This window comes from Lycium barbarum, chromosome 11, assembly GCF_019175385.1.
Source record: "Lycium barbarum isolate Lr01 chromosome 11, ASM1917538v2, whole genome shotgun sequence".
Lineage (NCBI taxonomy): Eukaryota > Viridiplantae > Streptophyta > Magnoliopsida > Solanales > Solanaceae > Lycium > Lycium barbarum.
Genome location: NC_083347.1, coordinates 48312195 through 48339190, shown reverse-complemented (window position 1 = coordinate 48339190; position 26996 = coordinate 48312195). Strand labels below are relative to the sequence as shown.

At 38.7% G+C, this 26996-nt stretch overlaps 1 long non-coding RNA gene across 2 annotated transcripts; it reads right to left on the bottom strand.

The window, feature by feature from the left end:
• Positions 1-25692, bottom strand: LOC132618360 (uncharacterized). 2 transcript variants are annotated; one of them, XR_009574073.1, is made up of 3 exons: positions 25285-25691; positions 21907-21983; positions 1-284 (listed from the first exon to the last, which is right to left on the bottom strand). It is a non-coding gene; the product is annotated as an uncharacterized LOC132618360 (long non-coding RNA). The 2 variants fall into 2 exon arrangements; XR_009574072.1 differs by lacking the exon at positions 1-284 and adding an exon at positions 8905-9752 and having other exon boundaries at positions 25285-25692.
• Positions 25693-26996: the final 1304 nt, after the last annotated feature.

Here is a 26996-nt window from a genome sequence, read left to right as displayed (position 1 = left end):
TTAAATCATAAAACTATCTTGTCATGCCATCAATAAATAAAAGTGTGGAAATCTAACTATTACAACCCCAAAGATCCGAAAGTCATCGGACAAGGACTCTAAAACATACCAATCTAAAGAATAGAGAACTGTCTACAAACGTAAACAATATCGTCAATGAAAATAGACATCAACAAAGAGAGATCTTCAGGCGGCATGGCATGGATAGGAGCTCACCCTTGGATCTGATCGGGAACTGGCCTCACACTAGAGATGAGGTCTGGAAGATGTCTCTAGAACACAATCTGCACTCAAATAAATAGTGCAGCAAGGTAGTATCAGTACAAACACTATGTACCTGTAGATATCATAAGCCGACTAAGATTAGTATCATGCATATTTCATAAAATCAATAAGATAGGTAGATAGGCACAACAACACATAACCAAATAATGTCACCAACAGATATCAGCCAATACAGGGATAAGATAAATCCAGCTATCAACCAATCACCGAGTGGATATAAGTTCAGTCATCAGCCAACTGTATGCTATCTTACTCATACTCATCATCATAACATGTATGCATCATGTGCAAGCTGCCAGTCCATGTCGGAACGGTGTGATAATCAATAATATTAGCCCGCGTCCAGGCCTCCCGCGTCTGGGGTACCATCTCATGCCGCCCACTAGTGGTGTCTGCCCACGCCCGTAGGTCGTGGTGTATCCATATCGCCGCCCGCCGAAGCGGTGTCTGCCCGGCCAACTAGGCCCGGTGTGAAATGCTCATGACATGCTCATAGTAATATGCTTATCATAAAATACTTATCTTACCTTAATGCGTATATAAGACTCATGATCAACTTTACTCTATCGGGGTAACGTAAGGTCGTGATCCCCCGATTACATTATGAAACCATCATGGACATTCCGCCCCACCTTGAAAGGACTAGTACATAAGGTGAGTGTAGGCAAGGAATAACATCATCAGCATTCTAGTGTCATCATATCGTATAACTCATCTCATATATACATTCATAAGTATAAGCTTTTAACTTCTTAGAATGTAAGAACTCATGAAAGGAATAGGGATTCAAACTAACATATTCATGCCATTAGAAATAAGGACTAGCCTCACATACCTTAGTCGCTTAGCTAAGATATTGCTCACTTGTTCTCCGTCGACATCATGTCGTTACCTTCATAAGAGAATTCGTATCAACATTAGTAACTGACTATAAGAACGTGTCGCTAATTCTAGGAGAAGTCGGACAACGCTTCCTTCGCTCATACTACTTTTCTCACGTTCTATATCAACTCCCAATATTCATAATATTATTCGCAATATCATGATCGACAATCGTCATTTACGTACATTTGGCAAAATCCACTATTTTCCTCCAATTTTCCTTTATTTCTACTCTAGCTCATCCTTGCGTTTTCATGCATTTAATGCTTGTTTCATGATAAGAACATCATTTATAACGTATTTGTATTCACAACACTTCGATATTCATAGTTCAATTCCACTATCATTCATTTATGTCACTATTCACTCAATAATGACCCATTTCTACGTTCTTTTACATTTCAAGTGTCTAAGCTTTCCAATACTTCAAACAACATGGAATAATCATGAAACTTACCTTGGATGATGGTTGAACAATCCTTAAGTTGAAATACTTCAATTAGCCAAAACCCTAGTTCCACCTTCTTGGAAATTTCTTGACTTAGAAGATCCTTTGATGTGTTCTTACACTTGATTCCATGAAATTAGTGTTGTTGGTCTTGATATTCCCTTTAATTCTCTTGAATTCTTGTGGAGGAATTATTTGGAATGTTCTAGAGGTCTCTTGAGTTGTTGGGTGAATAATGAAGTAATATGAAGCCTAAGTCCCTTTTTAAAATCACAAAATCTGATCTTTAATGAATTCTTGTCGGGGTGAACAGTGGTCGTAAACCACCATATACGGACCGTATTTTGATTTACGGTCCGTCCACTGTGGTCGTTTTTAAGCATTCCAAAAACAGAAAGTTTGGCTGGGGATTATGGCGATTTACGACTGAGGTTTACGGTCCGTAAACCAGTTTACGGGCCTCCAAGTCGTGTTTAACCATTTCAAAGACAGAAAGTTTTGGCTGATGGACATGGTAGTTTACGACCTGGTTTACGGTCCGTAAACCAGTTTACGGGCCGTAAACTGGGTCGTATTTAACCATATTCAACATTCACAGAAAGTTGAGATTTTTGACAAGCTGGAGGACGACTGCACTATACGGTCCGTAAATCACTTTACGGGTCGTATAGTGCCATATACGACCACTGTGCTGAAAAAATTTCCGCGACTTTCTTATTTCCAAAAATTCTTAATTAGCCATTCCCGACTTAATAAAACATCATTCCCTCAATTTTTCATCATTCCCTCAATTTTTCATCATTCCACTCATCATACAAGTACGGCGAAATTTTCGAGGTGTAACATTTAACTTGCTGATAATTTAAGCACTGTGAAATAAACTCAACAATATCACGCTTCATCCTAGCCCACTAATAATGTTGCCTCAAATCCCGATACATCTTGGTTGAACCTGGATAAATAGAATATCTAGAATTGTGAGCCTTTTTTAAAATCGTCCTAATCAAGTCATCAACACGAGGGACACAGACATGCCCCTTGATCCTTAGAACGCCCTCATCATCAATCATGGCTCTGTTGGCCTCACCACTCAAAACCTTGTCACGAATCTTGCACAAGCTCGCGTCCTTGAATTGCCTTGCCTTAATCTGCTCCAGAAACGATGATCTTGCTTCAACACTAGCCAACACTCTGCTCAAATCAGACACATCAAGTCTCATGAAATTGTTAGCTAGAGTCTGAACCTCCCTATCCAACGGATGCTCTGATGCAATCAAACAGGCCAAACTACCCATACTAACTGATTTCCTGCTCAACGCATCTGCTACAATGCTTGCCTTTCTAGGATGATACAAGATAGTGATATCGTAATCCTTAAGCAACTCCATCTATCTCCACTGCCTGGAATTAAGTTCCCTCTGAGTAAACACATACTGAAGACTGCAATGATCAGTAAATACCTCGCAACGGGCACCATAGAGATAGTGCCTCCAAATCTTCAACGAAAAAACCACAGCTGCTAACTCCAAGTCATGAGTAGGATAGTTCTTTTCATGTACCATCAGTTGTCTCGAAGCATAAGCAATCACCTTCTTTTCCTGTATCAAAAAAGTACCCAAACCAGAATGAGAAGCATTACAATAAATGACAATGTCCTTGCCCTCCACGGGCAAAGATAAAATAGGAGCCGTAGTCAATAAAGTCTTTATCTTTTGGAAACTCTCCTCACACTAATCAGACCACTAAAAAGGTACCTTTTTCTGAGTCAACCGGGTCAAATGCGAAGAAATAGAAGCTAACCCCTTCACGAATCGACGGTAGTAACCGGCTAACCCTACAAAGCTGCGAATCACTATCACTGATGTAGGCCTAGCCCAATCTCTCACTACCTTAATCTTCTTAGGATCAACCATAATCCCTTCTTTCGAAACCATATGCCCCAAGAAGGACATAGACACAAACCAAAACTCACACTTAGAGAACTTGGCATACAACTCCTTGTCTCTCAGCAACCCAAGAACAACCCTCAAGTGTCTTTCATGATCTTCTTTACTCTTCGAATAAACTAGAATGTCATCAATAAACACTATCACAAAAGAGTCTAAGTATGGCTTAAAAATGCTATTCATCAAATCCATAAAAGCAGTTGGGGTATTAGTAAGCCCAAAAGACATAACAAGAAATTCATAATGCCCATATATAGTCCGAAAAGCTTTCTTAGGAATATTCTCTGCCCGAATGTTCAACTAATGATAACCTGATCTCAAATTGATTTTCGAAAACACCGAAGCCCCCTGAAGCTGATCAAGTAAATCATCAATACGAGGGATGGGGTATTTATTTCGGATGGTGACTTTATTCAATTGTCGGTAATCAATGCATATCCGCATATCCCATCTTTCTTTTTCACGAAAAGCACAGGAGCACCCTACTGGGAGACACTCAGACGGATAAAACCCTTACTAAGAAGATACTGAAGCTGCTTTTTGAATTCTCTCAACTCAGCGGGCATCATCCAATATGGCGGATTAGAAATAGAGTGGGTCCCTAGCTCTAAGTCAATGCAAAAATTCAATATCATGATCTGGTGGCATGCCTGGAAAGTCTGTGGGAAATACCTCTGCAAACCCACGTACCACCGGAACTGACTCAAGAGATTGACCGTCAACACTAGTATCACGAATGTGCGCCAAATAAGCCAAGAACCCTCTGTCAACTAGCGTTTTTGCACGAACAAAGAAAATAATTTTCTTCGGGGAGGGACTAAGGCTACCTTTCCACTCAAGTCTAGGCACCCCGGGCATAGCTATGGTGACTATCTTGACATGACAGTCCAGAAATGCATGATAAGGAACCAACTCATACACAGGATTACATCAAAATCTACCATGTCTAGAATCACTAAATCAACCCAGGTGTCATACCCCATAAGTGTGACAGTACAAGATCGAAAAACTCTATCTACAACCACAGAGTTACCAACTGGAGTAGATATATGTATAGGGGCATCAAGCAAATCATAGACCATATCAAGACCCATAGAGAAATATGTAGACACATAAGAAAATATAGAACCCGGGTCAAACAATACAAAAGCCATCCGGTGACAGACTTAGATGTTACCTGTGATGACGGAATCAGAGCCCTCTGCATCCGACCGGCCAGGAAAAGCATAACAGTGAACTCGTCCAACAGTAGCCTGTGAACCATTGCGATCAACCTGCCCTGTCTGAGCTCTGCCCCTGTCGGGCTAATGTCCACCTCTACCAGACTGAAACCCTCCTCTGTTAGGTCGGGTGCCACCCCTACCAGCTGTGTGACCGCCACGCCCAATCTGAGCACAGTTTCCACCATAAGATCCTCCCCCTCTACCTGATATAGAGCTCTAGGAGCTTAAAACTGAGTACCCTGGCCACTTTGCCGAAGTTAGGGACAATTTCTCTTGAAATGCCCCATCTCACCACACTTGAAGCATCTTTGGTCTAGCGTCAGACGCTGAACAGAGACTGACGTAGCCGAATAACCACCATAATCTGGAGTTCTGGCCTGTAAACCCTGGCTGACTGGACTAGTGCTGACTGGCCCCTAATGGGCCTCCAACTGAAGCCTGCATGGCTGACTGAACACGACATCCCAAATAGACCTGGGAACTCCGGTCCTTAGAGAAAAACCCACTGAAACTACCACCTTTTTGGACCTCCTTCTTCGCGTACTTATTGTAACCATCCTGCCTAACACCCTCGACGGTCCTAATATGATCCACCACTTCCTGAAAAGAAGCACCTTATGTTGTAAGATGAATAGCTGACAACTGAAGAGCAGAATTCAACCCTTTCACAAATCTCCTAACTCTCTCCTCCTCAGTAGGCATAAGTTAGAGGGCATAACGACACAACAAATGGAACCGAGCCTCATATACAGCCACAGAAAGATTACCCTGCTCAATATTAATGAACTCATCACGCCTCCAGTCTCTCAAGGTACGAGAAACATACTTGTCTAAGAACACTTGGTAAAACTGAGTCCATGCCAACTAGGGCGATCCCGCTGGCTTGCACTCCACAAAAGCCATCCACCGTAACTTGGCATCACATAAGAGTTGGAAGGTCACAAACTCTACACCATACTTATCCACTGCCCCCATTTTATAGAGCCTCTCATGACAGTCCATAATGAACTCATAAGCATCCTCAACCACAGTGCCAAAGAATTATGGAGGCTTCATCTTAGGGAACCTCCAAAATAAATCATTCTCATCCCCGGTCATCACCAGACCTCCCACTATTCTAGGAAATGCCCCAAGTCTTGGATCCTCATCCAAACGAGGAGCCACAACTGCAACATACTGTAACCCAGAGCATGAACTCCGCCCGGAGCCGGATCATCCATCTTGGCCCCCTGAGCACCTGGAACGGCTAGTAACACACATGCCTCTATCAAACCGTTCAGCAGGTTCAACACTTAAATAATGATGTCTGACAACACTGGAGGAGCTATGATATCTGGCTGAGCTAGTGCTGCTGCAAACTCTGCTGCCTCATTTGGAACTACCTGTGGCTCAGGGGACTCAGTGCGATCCTGACCAGCAGCAGAAGCCTCGCCCCTGGCTGGTACTGCTGCTCCCCTGCCTCTACCACTGCCACGGCCCCTGGCCTGGCCTCCACTATGAACTACGGTCCCAGTGACCTATCCTCCACCATGAGCTACGACCCCAGCAGCCGGTGCGAGTACCTCATTTGATGCTACTGCCGCACGAGTCCTCACCATCTGTGAGAGAATAGAAAGAAAGTCAAATACCAATTTGAATCATCCAGATACCAATTGGAATCTAGTAGCATGAAAGAAAGAATCAAATTGAATTTTCCTAGTGTCCCGTAGCCTCTCGAAGATAAGTACAGATGTCTCTGTAGCAATCCGCAAGACTCTACCTTCATGTCCTTGTATAACAAGGTCCACGAACCTAGGACTCTGATACTAACTTTGTCACGACCCAAATAGCTGTGAGTGACACCCACACTAAATCTCCTAGTGGGTGAACCATCCCTTTTAACCAATTATCAAACCATTTAAAACAATTATAAATCGATAACCAGAAGTAAATCATAAAACTATCTAATCATGGCAACAATAAATAGAAGTGCGGAAATCTAACAATTACAACCCCAAAGACCCGAAAGTCATCGTACAAGGACTAAAAAATACTACTGTCTAAACAATAGATAGTTGTCTATTTTACACCTCGTACTTTTATACGTTGAGTTTCGTCATGAGTTACTCGACGTAAATTGAGAAAGAAAAATTTCGTCGAGGTCATAAGAGATTCTACATGATCATCCTATGTATATGAGAGTTTATAATCAAGTTTGATAAGTGTTGGGAAGGTTGGACGCCAAATGAATCGGAAAGAATAAGTTTCGTAGAAAGTCGACAAGTTTGAGAATGTTATAACCTGCACTTCGGGGTCAAACTAGGAGTGCTTAATATACTAAAGAGGTCATGTTTTGAGGTACTTGAATCATATAACATTCGTATCTTAAGTTTTGAAGTCAAGCAAGTTGCAAAATAAAAGTTGGCGAAACGTATCGCAAGTTACTTTCATAAATTTTGCTGAAATTTGGGTCTAATGTCACCGAGCTTTTCTCCCAATATACTTGGAGTTACGGGGTGATCCACCTATCAAATTTACGTTCTACGAGTCTAGTTTCTAATGCATTAAACCGTTCGTCCATATGACGTTGGAATAGAGAGATATTCACGTTTTTGCGAGACTGAGCAAGCAGCTAGTTTGGGGCCCCAATTGAGGCGGTGGCCGACCTTATAACGTTTTAAAAGAGCTATAAGGCTCATTTTTTATCATTTGAAGGCCAAACTTCGTATCCACACCCCTCAAACCCTCTTAAACAGATTCATGAAGTCCCAAGAGAAAATTCAAGTGATTATATCCAAATTCAACCTCAAAAGTTAACCTTGGTGAGGAAGAACACCTCTATAGGGTTGTGTTGTGTTTAAGGGTGATTAGAAGTTGAATCAGTAGCAGATTTCAAATGGTATTTACTGTATAAGGTAATTTTAACATCCCTTTGGTTGTGCTTAAGCTTAATTCCATGTTGGTGAGATTGTTTATAGCAAAATACTACAAGATAGCATTGAAATAGCCTAAGATATGGCTACTGTTTCGTTGGGCTATTTTGATGTGATGAATATGATTTGTGATGGGTGAAAATTATGGAATATAACATGATTATGATATAGTTTCTGTTTTTATTCATTATACATGTTTATCAAATGGATTGATAGAAGAAATATCAAAAACTAGGGATTGAAAGTGAAGATTGAAATGTTAGGTGTGTGGGCCGTTTTGAAGGTTGTTTTTATGATGGTTTCGGCTGAAAAAAATATGGAAAGCATAAGTGTGATGTTATAAATTTTGTAGACTGATTCATGGAAAAGAAATGGGATTCGAATTTTATTTTGTAATCGTAAGTCGAGCTTGCTGCTCAATATGGTTGTTGAAGTAATCGGAAAGCTTATATTGAATTGTATTGTTGTTGTTGGGCTGTTTGATGACCCTTAGTGGTCTTTGGGATGTAGTATAAATAGGGGAGGTGCTGCCCGATTTTCCGTAGGTTATAAGATTAGCAAAGTAGAATAGTTGCGACACTGTTTGTTGATGACGATATCATTTCACTTGTTGTAGACACAAGAGGAATATGGTAAGCTTTGTTGTGGATTGAGAAGGAGATTATCCAGCTTTGTTAAGGCTATCCCTTTTATTCTTTTTGGCATGAATCATATGAGAATGAACGAATGAACAAACGAGCGTTATCCATAACGATTCCATTCTTAGAAAGCTAGAAAGCTTATGTTTCTTTGGACTCTTGATAATGATATTGTTTCATGCTTACGATTCTTTGAATTGACTTCATGATCATTGATCCAGTAGAGGTAAGAGATGTCGATGATATTAGATCCATAGTGATAATCAGAGGTTACCGACTCCATGTCACTTCGAAAGGCTCAGATGTTATCTTTATAAGTCCTTCATGCATTTATATATATATATATATATGGACAGTTATTTTCTCACACCGCGCCGCGCTATAGTCGGCCGGGCAGGCACGTAGATGTGCACACCACTGCAGTGGATAGATTATGATGATACCCCGAACGCAAGATGGTATGATATATGGATCGGGCTGCACGTTCCGCAACACTGACATTTATGGATCGGGCTGTACGTTCCTCAGTACCAACAGTTATGTTATATGTATATGATTTTTGAAAGGAAGCATGCATATTATACGCCCTCAGAGGCACTTTCAGTTATATAGAGTTATACAGCCACTTCAGATATACAGTTATACAGATACATTCAGATTTATAGATTGACTCTCATGTCATAGATTCTTTTTATGATTCTTGTGTATATGCTATTTTCATGTCTTACATACTCAGTACAATATTCATATTGACTCCCCTATTGCTTGGGGGTTTGCGTTTCATGCCCGCAGGTCTGCAGACAGAAGTTGGTGATCCATCTATTAGGATGTCAGCTCAGCGGATGAAGTTGGTGCACTCCATTTGTTCCGAAAATGCCAGGAGTCAGGATGGTCTTACGTATATATAGATATGTACGCACATACGTATGGCTATGGCGGGGCCTTGTCCCAGCCACGTTGTGTTATGTTATCCAGTAGAGGCATGTAGACAGTTATATACAGTCAGATGATGTCCAGACTTGAGATTTCATAGGTCATCCCAGTTGGTTATGCTAGCCTTACCGGCTCAAACAATATGTTCAATATTTTCACAGATGAGTCTTTCAGAACAGTTGATACATACATGTTTCTTATGAGTTTGTTGAGAGTTATATGATGGCCCAATCGGCCCACCTATGTTTATGTTGTCATCACAGATGTATGTCAGATGGTACTTGACTAGTACGGTCAGGTGCCCGTCGTGGCCCTTTAGTTTGGGTCGTGACATCTATAAACGCAAACAATGTCTGGAATGAAAATAGACATCAACAAGAGAGATCTTCAGGCGGCATGGCATGGATAGGAGCTCACCCTTGGATTTGATCGGGAACTGGCCTCACACTAGAGGTGAGGTCTGGAAGATGTCTCTGGAACACAATCTGCACTCAAATAAAAAGTGCAGCTAGGTAGTATCAGTACAAACACTATGTACCGGTAGATATCATAGGCCGACAAATATTAGTATCATGCATATTTAATAAAATCAATAATATAGGTAGATAGGCACAACAACATATAACCAAATAATGTCACCAACATAAATCAGCCAATACAGGGATAAGATAAATCCAACTATCAATCAATCACCGAGTGGATATAAGTTCAGTCATCAGCAAATAACAGAAGTAACATGAGTCAAATTTCAATGCAATAAAATACTAAAAGTATCTTGACCGTGTACACACATGCTAAATGGTATTGTTTTCCCCAAATAGTCATAACCTGAAGGGGACTCATGGTGTCCATGTACCACTCTCTCCGGAACTGACTTCGGATCACGAGCCCATAACTAGGCCACATCCTCACCCCCTGTCAAATGTGCCTTTATATGCTTATTTATATCTCTATATCTTATCGCAACATAAATCTCAACACATTTCCAGTCCAACAGTCAATATGGAACATGATAGTCAATAATATCAATATCAATGAATACAAGGCACCATGCCACAAGTCATAACAAGACTAAGATAAATTCACTCAACACATCATGAATATGCACTTATTTCAATCAACAAGAAGAGTATATATTGACTCCTTTTTTAAAACACAACACTTCCATCTCAATGTTTTGGTAATTGAAGAAATTGCAAGAAGCCCACATAATCAGAGTTCATACCAACCAAATCATATTTTCTCCTATCAACTTCATTACATATACAATCAACTAACCAAAGTCTAACTCAAGTAAATTGTAACCTACCTCAAAGCCGAACTGGAACAATGCAATTATTCTACAAAAACCTTCCTTTTTCGGAAAGCTTTGGAACGTTCAACGTTCAAAGTATGGAAATCATAACGCTAAGTGGGTATTGAATTATCTACTCAACAAAATAATAACTTGGGAAAGAGAACCCAACCATCATGCTCTATCAATTCATGGGTTTTCTAATCCATTCATCCCTTTTCAATCCATTTTTAGGCTAAAGCTTAAATTTTTATTTGAACCCTAAGTCTCAATCAACAATTCCCACCATTAACGATCAAGTTCTCAACCTAGGAAGTGATAATCTACACTTCTAGGTGATTAAACAACAATAAAATCAATACCCATTCATTATTCAAGGGTTTACTACTTCTAGGGTTCTAATCTTTCATTCACCATTAGAGGACCCTTAATTCATATAGGAACTTAAGAATGACAATGGAATGAATGAAGATAAAGTTTGAGACGTACCTTGATGAAGAATGGTGCCCTAGCCTTAGAAAAATCGCCTTAATGTTCTTGGGAACTGTTTTTTGTGTTATGTGGGGAAAGGGTTCGGAATATGAAATATAAAACACTGTTTCTGCCTCCCGTCGACCTTTGCTACGGCGGTCCTGCTATAGTTGGAATGGTCCCGCTATGGTGGAACTCATTTAATATCGGAGCCCCACGGCGGCGGACTCGCTACTGCAGCACTACCACCGCAGCAGCTACCTATGTTGACCAATGAACTCTAGTTTTCACCCAAAATCCCAACACCAATTCGAGGCCCCACAAACGCAAACCAAACATGCACATATATATAAAAACATGCTACGGACTCACCTGTGGCCTCGGAGTTCCCAACGAATGTCTAAATTACTATGTCACCCCCTAACAAAAATGAAGACGAGTTTCAGACAATGCACAATAATAACAAACATAATTTTTAGATTTTAGTCTCCTAATTTTTTGATTTCTCATTAAGCTCATTTCTATTATCAGGAAGGTACTAGCAAGGGTCAAATGATCAAAGCCCCCATAACGACCTAGCGGGTCATAACATCAGATACCAATTAAACCGTTCGTCCCTAAATGGACAAGGAAGGGAAACAAGGGAAAAGGTACCTGATTCGAAAAAAATTTGGGTATACTTATCGAATTCAGTCTCCCAAGTAGCTTCCTCAACTGGACAATTCTTCCACTGAACTTTCACGGACGCTATCTCTTTCGACCTCAGCCTACGAACCTCCCTATCTAGAATAGCAGTAGGCTCTTCCTCATAAGAAAAATTCTCATCGAACAAGAAGGAATCCCAATGAATGATAAATGAACCATCACTATGATATCTCTTCAATATGGAGACATGAAAAACCGAATGAACACCTGAGAACCCTGGAGGCTAAGCCAACTCATAGGCTACATCGCCCATACGACTAAGAATCTCAAACGGACCAACGAATCTAGGACTAAGCATACCTTTCTTCCCAAACCTCATCACACCCTTCATGGGTGATACTTTTAACAAAACCTGTTCTCCAACCATGAGTTCAAGAGCTCGGACCTTTCGATCTGCCTATTCTTTTTGTCTACTCTTAGCCGCCAAGAGCTTTTCCTTAATCACCTAGACTTATTGTAAGGACTCTCTCAAAAGGTCAGTGAGTACCCCATGGCCTTACCTCAAACGCATCAAACCACCCAATAGGATATCTATATCTCCTCTCATAAAGAGCCTCAAACGGAGCTATATCAATGCTCGAGTGGTAACTATTATTATACGCAAACTCTGCCTATGGTAAGAACTAGTCCCAATGACCAGCGAAATCAATCACACAAGCTTGGAGCGTATCTTCTAGGACCTGAATCGTCCACTCAGACTAGCCATCTGTCTGAAGGTGGAAAGTTGTACTAAGGTGTTACGTCTTGGGAATTTTGAGTTGTTGCGCTGTAAATAGACTAACGCAAGGTTAAGGTAAACACGAAGTCCTTATGAAGATAAGGGGTGTATTTGATAGCTTTATGTGCATACTACAAGATTTTGAATTCGCATGACTCGGTGGAAGTAAATTCGTCGAAGGAAGTGAAATGTAAGTTGTGTTTGGGAAGATTTCACATCAATCGAGCTAATGTTTATTTAGAAATGTCTTAAGAAGGATCTATAGGGCTCCTTAGATGGTTAATGAAGTGTTATATAAGTGCCAAGAAGGTTCCACAAGGATTGGAAGTCAAATGAATCAATGAGAGCAAGTTCAGAACACTACAAGAAAAATGGCCTTTAAGGACGAGAAATCTGGTCCTAAAAAGTGGGTTTCTGGTCCTTAAAGGTCAATAGAGACGAAAAAAATCTGGTCGCCACCCATCGCTATAGGCTCCGCCGCTAAAAGTCAACTACGATGAGATACTTTAACTGGTCCCTAAAACTCTTTTGCGACTGGCTTAAATCTGGTCCCCAAAACGACTGCAACGACCATATTTATAGTCCCTACATGAAGATGGTAATGTGTTTTCCTGGCTATAGACTTTTAAGGACCAAGTTGTACTAGATCTAAAAAATCATTTAGGACACAAAACTGGTCCTAGATAAAAACTGATCCTAGAACAACTCCTAAACCAAAATCAGGAATAATCAAGTCCCTGAAAGTACTTATGGACCATAAATACGGTCCTCAACACATGATCTTTTCCATCCAATTTTAATGGACAAATAGATAATAAGGTAAAGATAAAAGACTTGACCACAAAAAAAAAAAGAATTAACATCTCATTGGTAGCATAGCCATGATATATAAGGCATAGCATATTGTTTACATAATCCTTGAGCAAAATACTTAACATCCCAAGCATGTAGCTACTTTTCATGCACTGGATTGAAGGCAGCTAAGACACTACCGATATTTACTACAATGACAATGTTATATCCCGTATTTTGTACGCTCGGAAATTTCAAGGTAGTCGTGGTAAGTTAAGGGCAATACCATTTTCCAAAATTGGCCGTGTGGCACATGCCATTTTATTAAATGGGGGCTAATTATAAATATATATGGACTAAGCTTACCTAGCAAGACAAGTTGGCATATTTGATTATTTTTAAGAAACTTCAAGAAAAATAGAGAAGGGACATGTGTCCACTCTTCTATTTGTTGGGAGTAATTATAAATATGGACAAGGCTTACATAGCAAGACATGTAACTTGGAAAGAAAAAAAAAAGAGAGAAATATAGTAGGTTCGGCCATGGCTCAAAAAATTGTGGCCGTGGAAATTGATCAAGAAAAATCATTTCTTCTAGATTTTCTACTAAATGGAAGGCCCTTATTAACATGGAGTAGTTGTTGGAACAAGAAAAGCATTCATTTGGGCAATTCATAAGCTTAGCCGAATGAAGGAGTTAAGTGAAGAAGGTATGTATTCAATCTCCCTTCCCATGTTTTATGGATGATTTGTGAGTGTTGTAGCATGTAGAAATGGATGAAAATCATGAATTTGGTATGTTGGGGTGTCGGCTGAATATAGTTGCATTGTGTAGAACAAATGAATTGATTTTATTTAGTAGTTTGATTGTTGTGTTGTAGATTCCATGATGTAAAATGAGGATTTAATGGCTTGAAATGAAGTTGTAATCGTTGTGGTGTCGTTGTGAAAGTTAATGTGACACTAGCATGAATTCTTATATTTGTATGAATGAAGTTGTTAATGTAAAATGTTGGTGGAATTCATGAATTTGGAAGTGAGACATTTGTTTGGAAGATTGTAAGTTGGGTTGTTGTGATTGAATTTGAAAGAAGGAAATAGGTTGTTACTGTTCTTGTTGGAATTGGAAGGTTTCGGGTGAAGTAGTATGTTGATTGAGTCGTTTTGAATATTATGTGAATTGAATTGAATATAAATGAAATGTCGTTGAATTGTATGACAAAGGTCGTTAATGTTAGAATGCGACTTGAATTGATTGTTGATGTTGTTGGTATGATTGATGATATTGTTGTTGATAGTTTTGCCGAGTAGAATTCTCGGATTGTTGATTGATGATTTGGGCCGAGTTAGATTCTCGGGGATGGTGTATGTACAGGGGAGATGCTGCCGAAATTTCGGCAGATCATAAGTGAATTTACTTGAAAGATTAAGACAAGTATATGGTGATGAATCTAATGATTGCGTCAATCTTCTTGAATGTAGACTAGCGATAGCGAGCTTGGACAATTAAGCGTAGTTAATAGGACGTGGAGCAGGTATGTTAAGGCTCGTCCCTTTCTTTCAAATGCATGATTCTGATGTTATGGCTTCATAAATGTTTCCATATCTTCCTTATTTCCAAAAATTAGACGTTTATGATTTCAAGGCATGATTTCTTTTCCCGATAACCCGTATATGTTTTCCAAAGTGTCCATATTTTTCCAAGATAGAGGTTTATGATTTTGTAAGCTCTTATGGCAACAACGATGGATATGTTTTACAATGACAATGATGATGTCAAGGATGAGAATATGTCTACGATGGCTATGATGAAAATGATTTTATGTTTAAAGGTTTTTTTTGCAAGGGGCAATGTCCATAACTTTCTTATACTATCTCGGATTGACTCGAAACGTGGTTATGATCTTACTCTATGTTCACTTAACGTTGTTATTCGTTGATAGTCTCACCTTATAATAATTGTTCCTTCAAGGTGAGATAAGGTCACGATGATTATTCCATAATATAATCGGAGGCTACCGACCTTACGTCACTCCGATAGATACATGACTTTCTTTGGGCTCTCCTGCATGCTGCTTATATGATATATGTATTTGTATATGGGGAATATGGGAAAGGGCCAGAGCGTTATATACGCGTAACCACCTGATCAGTTGGTATCGGAGCCGGTGGTGGGGCAAACCCAATGGTGGGGCAAACCTCAGCAAGAACGCTGAGTCCCAGAGTGGGGGGTGAGTATAAGGCTTGCCTTAGGCAAATCCCACATTAGTTCAGGCAAATCCCACATCGGTTAATATGCCCGGACGCAGGACATATGTGGGGGGGAGCCGACGTTGTTCGGCGCTATGATATGTTCTATTTTCTATGTATATGAACAAGAAATGTTTTTCAAAGAAAGCTAAGGCATGGCATCCGCCCTAAGAGGCACTCAGATGTACAGGTTACTCTTTACCTCATGATATGCTCTATATTTCCATTCTGTTATTATTCATAATTACATCCCTTACTATGTTACTATTCATGCCTTACATACTCAGTACATTGCTCGTACTGACCCCCTTTCTTCGGGGGCTGCGTTTCATGCCGCACAAGTACACCCAGATGAGTAGAAGCCATTATAGAAGATGTCCAGAGAAATTGGCAAGCTCCAATTGCCCCTGGAGAATTGCCGGGTCAGAGTATTATGCTATGATGTCTTGTTCGAAGTTAGAGTCGTGGGTGTAGTTTGTCAGTCTTGAAAGCGGCTTCACCAGCCGATGTGTCTTTATATTTTATGTTACAGATCCCACATGGCCACAGATTTTGTTTGAATTGAGTACAAAGAAAAGAAAAAAATTCTGAAAGCTTTACTATGTTTTTCACTTCTTATTGATGTAAGAGTTTAAAGGGGTTAAGTATGTAATAAGAGTCAGCGGGTTCGCTCGGCTTCGAATATGGGGTCGGGTGCCCATCACACCCTAGTAAGGTTGGGGTGTGACAAAGTGGTATCAGAGCAGGTTTGTCCTAGGGGTTGTCTGCAAAGTCGTGTCCAGTAGAGTCCTGTTTATGGGTGTGAAGCCGGCCACATTTATAAACAGGAGGCTGCGGGGCATCTAGGGATTGTTGACCTTCTTTCTGTCTTAGATCGTGCGATAGAGCCAAGTCATAGGAAATGAGAGTCTTTATATAAGCCTTACATACGACGGAGAAGGTAAAGGATGATATGGAAAGTTATAGAAGTCTTGATAAATTTGTTCTGTCATCTGAAAACTGGAAGCACTGGATTGCTGGAATGTGTCATATAGCCGTATGTTCTGTGAGGTATTGTCGATATTTGCTACGTACAGATTTTGAATAGTAAGAATGGTGAAGGAGATTCTGCCAAAATTGTTGGGTATGCCTAACAGGAACAAACGTGGGAAGGAAATATCGTAAACAGACAATAAGTGGGATGGCGTGAAAGATAAGTGTGAGAAAAACGATCAGCAGTCCAGAGGATTAAAATGGATAATATTCGAGGTTTAGTAGGAGCAAGGTCTGTTGGAGGATTTAGAGAAAGTCGACAATCAGTTTTGCTATAGATTGTTATACAAGAATGGTGAGTGGGAATCCGAATAGACTGATACCCGAGTACTTACAAGTAACGGCGACGAAGGTATACTTGTTACCATCAGGAATCTAGGAATCTAGGACGAAAGGTAGTTATGCACATAAGTGAAAGGTAAATATTGAGGATCGAAAAGGGTAAATTAGTAGTTCTAAAGGGAAAGACGTGTTACGAGAATGTCTCAGAATCTGTAAGACTTCGACATGCTCCAGATTATATGATGGAGGTCATGTGAGGAAGTGGACCCGATTATATCAGCATTTAGGGCACTGGATTCCATCGAAGTTTCGGGGTTAAGCGTGCTGGGGTGAGAGAAATTTTAGGATGGGTGACCCCCTGGGAAGTGAACTAAAAGTCCTATAGATTTAGACATAAGAGACAAGTGAGAAGCTAGAGTAGCCAAAGGGAAACTAGAGTATACGGAATGGTTGGAGACCATAAGAGGACGCGTAGGACGAGGCAGACTAGACCGGTGAAGAGAAAGAAAGTGTGTCACAGCTCTGGAATTAGGATAGGCTTGAATAGCGTTTGGAAGTATTTTGTGGGCAAGTAATAGTAACTATACGTACATATGTACGAATGCGTAGGATATTCCACATATGATTGTATTGGTGGACATGTGTGTCCCAGCAACCGGCGCTACGGTAAGGAAGGCAGCAATAGAGTAAGGGTACCGAAGTTCAAGTGACAACAGAAATAAATGATACAAGTGTTACAAGGTAAATTGATGTCATTTTCACTACAGGATAAGGTTGGAAAATCCTAATACACCAATATTTGGAAAAGAAAGTGAGTGAGTAAATGGAAGGCAAGGAGATCAAAATGTCAGAAAAAGGGTAAAAGGTAAGAAACCTCAGTGAGTGAAGCCCTCAAGAGAAACTACCGGCAAGGCACGAGTAAAAGATTCAAAGGTAGGCACGCGAAAAGGATAAAGTAGGGTAATATAGAACAAAAGAGGAAGGTGTGAGGTTCGAGAACCGATTTCAATAAGTGGGGCTAAAGGAATAGTGACTAGGATAGGGGGATGTGAAGTAAGAGAAAGAATGCTTAGGCCTTGCGATGATGTTAAGGTGAAGGATATATAAAAGAATAGATGTGTAGCTATATTGATATAGTTAAAGGTTCGACGAACAAGGATAGGGAGAGTGAAGAATTGTAAGGATTCTGTGCTAGGAACAAAAGTAGCGGAACGCTTGAGAAATATGGACGCACAGCTACGACACAAACGCGCAGTTAAAGAAGAATTACGAGCAAGTGAACTAAGCAAGTGAAGGGACGAATAGTGGATGGAAGGGTATGGAAATGTGGATAAAATGATGACATAGGCAGAAAGTAAAAGGAAAACTTAGGATAAGAAGTTTCGATATGATATGCACGGAGTTGGAAAGAAAGACGAGGAATAAGGTATAAACGAAGACTTCACTAAAGGACTCTTGGCATATAAAGAGCCCCTTAAAGGGGGGAGACCATATTATATTAGGCCAAAAAGGGAATCACAATATTTTCAAGTACCAGAAAAGGAAAACCATGACGTGGAATGAGCACTCATGGAAAGGCCGAGGAGTTCGAGTATAAGGAAAATAGGGTGAAAGATAAGGAATGGGCATAAAGAGAAGAACAACTATAAAAGAGACCCTCCCGAAGTATTATGACACCCCATAAGATCAGTTGAACATTCGAGGACGAATGTTCTAAAGGGGGGGAGGATGTTATATCCCGTATTTTGTACGCTCGGAAATTTCAAGGTAGTCGTGGTAAGTTAAGGGCAATGCCATTTTCCAAAATTATTCTAATGAACAAGTTGGTTATGGATATTATTTATGAATATTATTAGCATGGAAATATTGAGAGAGGCTAAGGGCAAAAAGGGAAATTCACAAAATGGCCCATGGTAATATTACGGAAGGCTAGGGGCAAAATGGGAATTTCACAAAATATTCGGGAAGGTTCTTGGAGGGGCCATGTTGGCCGTGTGGCACATGCCATTTTATTAAATGGGGGCTAATTATAAATATATATGGACTAAGCTTACCGAGCAAGACAAGTTGGCATATTTGATTATTTTTAAGAAACTTCAAGAAAAATAGAGAAGGGACATATGTTCACTCTTCTATTTGTTGGGCGTAATTATAAATATGGACAAGGCTTACATAGCAAGACATGTAACTTGGAAAGAAAAAGAAAAAAAAAAGAGAAATATAGTAGGTTCGGCCATGCCTCAAAAAATTGAGGCCATGGAAATTGATCAAGAAAAATCATTTCTTCTAGCTTTTCTACTAAATGGAAGGCCCTTATTAACATGGAGTAGTTGTTGGAACAAGCAAAGCATTCATTTGGGCAATTCATAAGCTTAGCCGAATGAAGGAGTTAAGTGAAGAAGGTATGTATTCAATCTCCCTTCCCATGTTTTATGGATGATTTGTGAGTGTTGTAGCATGTAGAAATGGATGAAAATCATGAATTTGGTATGTTGGGGTGTCGGCCGAATATAGTTGCATTGTGTAGAACAAATGAATTGATTTTATTTAGTAGTTTGATTGTTGTGTTGTAGATTCCATGATGTAAAATGAGGATTTAATGGCTTGAAATGAAGTTGTAATCGTTGTGGTGTCGTTGTGAAAGTTAATGTGACACTAGCATGAATTCTTATATTTGTATGAATGAAGTTGTTAATGTAAAATGTTGGTGGAATTCATGAATTTGGAAGTGAGACATTTGTTTGGATGATTGTAAGTTGGGTTGTTGTGATTGAATTTGAAAGAAGGAAATAGGTTGTTATTGTTCTTGTTGGAATTGGAAGGTTTCGGGTGAAGTAGTATGTTGACTGAGTCGTTTTGAATATTATGTGAATTGAATTGAATATAAATGAAATGTCGTTGAATTGTATGACAAAGGTCGTTAATGTTAGAATGCGTCTTGAATTGATTGTTGATGTTGTTGGTATGATTGATGATATTGTTGTTGATAGTTTGGCCAAGTTGAATTCTCGGATTGTTGATTGATGATTTGGGCCGAGTTAGATTCTCGGGGATGGTGTATGTACAGGGGAGAAGCTGCCGAAATTTCGGCAGATCATAAGTGAATTTACTTGAAAGATTAAGACAAGTATATGGTGATGAATCTAATGATTGCGTCAATCTTCTTGAATGTAGACTAGCGATAGCGAGCTTGGACAATTAAGCGTAGCTAATAGGACGTGAAGCAGGTATGTTAAGGCTCGTCCCTTTCTTTCAAAGGCATGATTCCGATGTTATGGCTTCATAAATGTTTCCATATCTTCCTTATTTCCAAAAGTTAGACGTTTATGATTTCAAGGCATGATTTCTTTTCCCGATAACCCGTAAATGTTTTCCAAAGTGTCCATATTTTTCCAAGATAGAGGGTTATGATTTTGTAAGCTCTTATGGCAACAACGATGGATATGTTTTACAATGACAATGATGATGTCAAGGATGAAAATATGTCTACGATGGCTATGATGAAAATGATTTTATGTTTAAAGGTTTTTTTCGCAAGGGGCAATGTCCATAACTTTCTTATACTAACTCGGATTGACTCGAAACGTGGTTATGATCTTACTCTATGTTCACTTAACGTTGTTATTCGTTGATAGTCTCACCTTATAATAATTGTTTCTTCAAGGTGAGATAAGGCCACGATGATTATTCCATAATATAATCGGAGGTTACCGACCTTACGTCACTCCGATAGATACATGACTTTCTTTGGGCTCTCCTGCATGCTGCTTATATGATATATGTATATGTATATGGGGAATATGGGAAAGGGCCAGAGCGTTATATACGCGTAACCACCTGATCAGTTGGTATCGGAGCCGGTGGTGGGGCAAACCCAATGGTAGAGCAAACCCAATGGTGGGGCAAACCTCAGCAAGAACACTGAGTCCCAGAGTGGGGGGTGAGTATAAGGCTTGCCTTAGGCAAATCCCACTTTGGTTTAGGCAAATCCCACTTGGTTCAGGCAAATCCCACATTGGTTTAGGCAAATCCCACTTGGTTCAGGCAAATCCCACATCGGTTAATATGCCCGGACGCAGGACATATGTGGGGGGGAGCCGATGTTGTTCGGCGCTATGATATGTTCTATTTTCTATGTATATGAACAAGAAATATTTTTCAAAAAAAGCTAAGCATGCATGGCATCCGCTCTAAGAGGCACTCAGATGTACAGGTTACTCTTTACCTCATGATATGCTCTATATTTCCATTCTGTTATTATTCATAATTACATCTCTTACTATGTTACTATTCATGCCTTACATACTCAGTATATTGCTCGTACTGACCCCCTTTCTTCGGGGGCTGCGTTTCATGCCGCGCAGGTACACCCAGATGAGTAGAAGCCATTATAGAAGATGTTCCAGAGAAATTGGCAAGCTCCAATTGCCCCTGGAGAGTTGCCGGGTCAGAGTATTATGCTATGATGTCTTGTTCGAAGTTAGAGACTTTGCAGACAGAGTCGTGGGTGTAGTTTGTCAGTCTTGAAAGCGGCTTCACCAGCCGATGTGTCTTTATATTTTATGTTACAGATCCCACATGGCCACAGATTTTGTTTGAATTGAGTACAAAGAAAAGAAAAAAATTCTGAAAGCTTTACTATGTTTTCCACTTCTTATTGATGTAAGAGTTTAAAGAAGTTAAGTATGTAATAAGAGTCAGCGGGTTCGCTCGGCTCCCAATATGGGGTCGGGTGCCCATCACACCCTAGTAAGGTTGGGGTGTGACAGACAATGAAATGAGGGAGATAACAGATCACTAATTAATGAGCTGTAGCCGAGAGGTGATAGCTACATTATTTAGATTCGTCTAGTTTTATGAGACCAATAGAGTCAAACCAATATCGGCTTGTGGTTGTGAGCTCGCAAGAATTCATACTTCCTGTTGCACAAAACTTCTTTTCTATAACCCAATACAAGATCTATCCTCGCAGAGGTATGGAGCAACACAAATGCAATGAAGGAATAAAGTCATTATGTGAAACTGAATGTTTTAGAAATTCAATTAACAATATAATTAAAATGCATAAAACTTCCCTTTATGACAAATAATTTACCTGAAATATAAGGGGAAAACCGCAAGGAGCTATGTGTATTGAGCCGCAAGAAGTTGAGTGTGTTCCGTTGCATGAAGCTGAGAATGTTGAGAAACTAAAACTAATGAAACAATAAACAGAATCACAAGGAAAATACATAATTTGGCATATTTAATAACAAAAACTATTCCATTTTCGTTCCTGGTATTGATCAAGCGGAATGTGAAGTATTCCATTTTCATTCCTGCTATTAGTCAAACTGAATGTGTGTGGTTGAATAATAAACAACTTAGACTTAATAATGATATATCTTTCTGAAACTAGTGTTATAGTAATTGGTTATTACATTAATTTAAGATTTGCTGAACAGAAATAATTTTTTTTTTTTACTTCAAGAGCAAAAAGAAGAGTAAACTATGGTTATCAAAACTATAGGTACCTTTTCTCTTATCACCCTTTAACATTTTTATAACAAAAGCTGCGTATATAATATCCAATAATATGTACAATGGTCATGTTACTGGGAATAAACTAAAGCTAAGAATAAGGAGAAACATTAATATTCAATTTACCACCCCATAGCATTCAAAAAAGTTAGAAAAGGTAGGATAAATTGAAGGAAACTCAGAGAAGAATTAAATGGCAGCTCCTCTATCCTTATTCTTTCTCTTCATTGCTTCCTATGCTTTGACAATAAACATGGCATGACTATGAAATCTATCTTGAAAATTGTTATCAATCAGCACAATGCACAGCTAGAAAGTAGAACCAACACAATGCACAGTAACAAAAAGTATAATTTGCTGAAATATTGGGTTAGCTATATACTACCACACACACATATAAACAAAACAAGTTAATGTTTGGAGTAAATTTTTACTAACTTTATCTGTTTCAAATTAAAGGTCATTATCCTGAATTGGGTGATGTTGGAAGCTGGACATCACATAGAAACTAAAACTAATGAAACAATAAACAGAATCACAAGGAAAATACATAGTTTGGTATATTTAATAACAAAAACTATTCCATTTTCGTTCCTGGTATTGATCAAGGGGAATGTGAAGTATTCCATTTTCATTCCTGCTATTAGTCAAACTGAATGTGTGTGGTTGAATAATAAACAACTCAGACTTAATAATGATATATCTTTCTGAAACTAGTGTTATAGTAATTGGTTATTACATTAATTTAAGATTTGCTGAACAGAAATAATTTTTTTTTTTTTTTACTTCAAGAGCAAAAAGAAGAGTAAACTATGGTTATCAAAACTATAGGTACCTTTTCTCTTATCACCCTTTAACATTTTTATAACAAAAGCTGCGTATATAATATGCAATAATATGTACAATGTTCATGTTACTGGGAATAAACTAAAGCTAAGAATAAGGAGAAACATTAATATTCAATTTACCACCCCATAGCATTCAAAAAAGTTAGAAAAGGTAGGATAAATTGAAGGAAACTCAGAGAAGAATTAAATGGCAGCTCCTCTATCCTTATTCTTTCTCTTCATTGCTTCCTATGCTTTGACAATAAACATGGCATGACTATGAAATCTATCTTGAAAATTGTTATCAATCAGCACAATGCACAGCTAGAAAGTAGAACCAACACAATGCACAGTAACAAAAAGTATAATTTGCTGAAATATTGGGTTAGCTATATACTACCACACACTCATATAAACAAAACAAGTTAATGTTTGGAGTAAATTTTTACTAACTTTATCTGTTTCAAATTAAAGGTCTTTCTCCTGAATTGGGTGATGTTGGAAGCTGGACATCACATTTTTGAGCTAATAGCAATTCTTCAAAAAGAAAATTCGACCGGTATCAATTCATTTTTGTTCGAGTTCTTTCACGGTAAATTTCTTATTTTAGCAAAGGGTATTAACCTTTGCTTATGAGAAGTAAATTGTCACCAATAGTAAAAAGTTCAACAAAAGTGTTCTAGATGAATTAAAAATAGGAGCCTTAAAATCATGGACGCCAAATGGCTGCACTTATAGCCACATAAGAAGTCATAAATCTCCAACTTTATCAAAATAAAACTCAAAAAATACCAAAACAAACCTACAGAGAAGTTCTAATTCTAACTATGCTGCAAGATGGCTTGGAATTGTTACCAATAATATGACTGAAGCATCAGCGACATTAATTGGTCTAAAACGGTTTTATGAAATTGGCTATGACAGAGTGATTCTTGTTGGTGATCGATATGCTTCATGGTATGATAAGCCCCCATGGCACCTTGAAGACTACATTAACGATATTCTGCTCCTTAGCATCACCAACTTCTTAGATTTCAAAATTGCTACAGTGAAGCTGCCGATGTTTAATCCAAGTGGAGTCATATCGTCTATGATAGGATGATATTTAATCCTGGTTATCTCTCGAGGGAAGCTCTTGGCCACTGCAGGGTGGACAAGACTCAAGGTCCAACCCTACGACATAAGGTTATAAAAAATACTTTTACGTGTATGCGAGATTTTGTTCATTAGTCATCTACTTAAGTTTATTAGTGAACAAAGCCTGATTTCTTGGCCCTCTCTAGAACTGTTCTCCCCGTGTCTCAGTCCTTCATCCTGTTTTGGGGGAGACTGACTTTATTTAATTATTGTTGTATGGCTATCGAGTATAAGTAGAGACCATTTGGATCTCCTTAGGTTCTTTTCATGTACCCAATATTTTGTTTTATGCTTGGAGGTTTTGGTTATATGTCACCCTCCTTGTGCAATATTTTTCTCTACTCAATAAAAAAGTAGGGGTCTATGCTAAACTCCATGACCACGGGAGTTGAAAGCATGTGTGGATGACACAATGGTTTAATTTAAAAAATCCAAATATACTTGGTACAAATAGGATTCTTTTAGTAAAATTACACAACTAGTATCATGAATTCAGGAGTACAAAAAAGTTCCATACTAAAAACAAAAAACACTACTTCTCGTACTTAACAAACCATATCACCAAAAACTATTTCAGCAAGAACTCATTATTCTTGAATTTAAGACCATTTTGAGTTTGTGGTCTTACCTTCACAAGAGATTAAGAAAATAACTAATCTTCATTTATAAATTGTGTGGTCATTTAGAAGTAGGAAAACTTCCAACTTTAGCACCGGAGGGGATAATTTGTACCAATCTTTCAACATTAACTAAGAGTATAATTCAGTAGGATACGAGAATAGTAAATCGCCAATTACAACAGAATTAAACACAAAGTCTGCAAAAGTCAGACTGAATTTTTTTTTTGTTTTTTTTTAAGAAAAACCTAACAATAAAAAACCCTGGGTATTTCAACATACAATCAAATAAAAAAATTGAAACCAAGAAAAACTCAGTGTTGCATGTTGTAGTGAAATTTTGGAAAGTAAAAGGTTGGAGAAGAAACTCACTAAAATACTCGAAGGTTGTGGAGCTCTGAGACCCCACATTTGACAAGAGGATGAATTTTAGTAATAGTATTTCGATTCAGAGCAACAAATCGTTAACCCTCCAGAGTTTAAGCTCAACTTGTGATGATGAGCACCCAACGATGAGAAGGCGCCGAGTAAGGTTTCGATTGCCGAAAAAACCCGGCATGGATCGGGCTGCTAATGATGAGTTTTCAAATCTATACCACAAATGGGACATATTTCTGTGCAAGATTATGAGATTTGGGGATTTAGGGTTTTATGACTTCTAATAAAGAGAACATATTTTGAGAGTGCAGCGTTTTAATTTAATAGTTTTAGTATGTCTTTATATTTCTTTATTTTTTACAGCTAAAGTAGGAGTGGGCCTTTTGTCGCTCAATTTCAAGAATTAGGGACTAGACATCCATCACTTCAGCGACCAGATTTAATCTCTTCGCTTAAAATCGAACAATAAGCACCAGGAAAAATCTTAGTCCTTATAGGTATATTTCTATGGACCAGATTTTCAACTTGTCGCTAATTCTTGGTCGCTAATAAGCCTTTTTCTTGTAGTGGAAAGAAATGGATTGTACGACAACTTATACGGTCCTTATAATGGTCTATATAACCATTCCAGAGAAGGTTTATCCCATGGTAGGATTATACGACCATTTAGATGGATCGCATAAAATTATACGGACCGTATAAGTGGCCGTATAATCGGGTCGGGTAACTTTTTTCCCTTTTTATATGTAGATGACCCTTGCTCTTATTTTTCATTTCCGACATTTTCCCCAAGTCTTGAAAGCTCTAGAACCTTCCCCCTATCATATTAACCAAAACCTAAGAGAAATCAAAGATTAAATAGCAAGAATAAAGTATGGGAAGACTCACTAGGGTTTGTGGAATTCAAGATTTCCTTTGGCATTGAAGTTGGGGTTTCATTCAAGTGAATATATTAACCCAAAGTTCATCCTTATACAATAAAAGGTGAGTTTTACATCTATTTCATGTTATTAAGAGTATTTGGTTGTTGAATAACTTGGATGAGGGAAGAAAGTAGAAGATGAAGCTCAAATATGGATTTAATGATACTTTTGAGTAGTAAATTAACTTGAGTCATGATTCTTAATATGCTACGAGTATAATCTTGTTGAGAGGGTACTAATGATGTTGAAGAAGTATTGCATGTAAGTGAATATGGTGTTGTGTTGTAGCTATTGTTATGAATGACCTTAAAAAAGAGTTTTAAGGATTGGACAATGCTTAACTTGAAAGAAGCCTCTTGACTATGATAACATGGATGTTTCTATTGATGTTTGGGAGTTGTCTATTATATGGAGAGAGTCAATGAAACAAAGGAACTGCTGCCCAAATTCCATTAGCCCTTAGTTGCTTTAGCTTAAACTTAATCATGCTTTCAATGACCTAACCTTTGTACGAATCCTCTTGAATGTAGAGTCGCGAGCTTGGAAGGAGAATGTTTATTCATTAAGAAGACAAAAGGTAAGTTAAGGCTAGTTTCTTTCTTTCAAGGGCATGCTTCCTATGTTATGATTCCATCCATATTTTCCAGAACCTCCTTATTGTTACACCTCAAAAATATTCATGCCTTCATATGGTAGATAGACTAACGCAGGGTAAGAAGTACATGATGTCCCTACAAGTAAGAAAGGTTACTTAACGGTTCTAATTAAGATTCCAAAGACGTT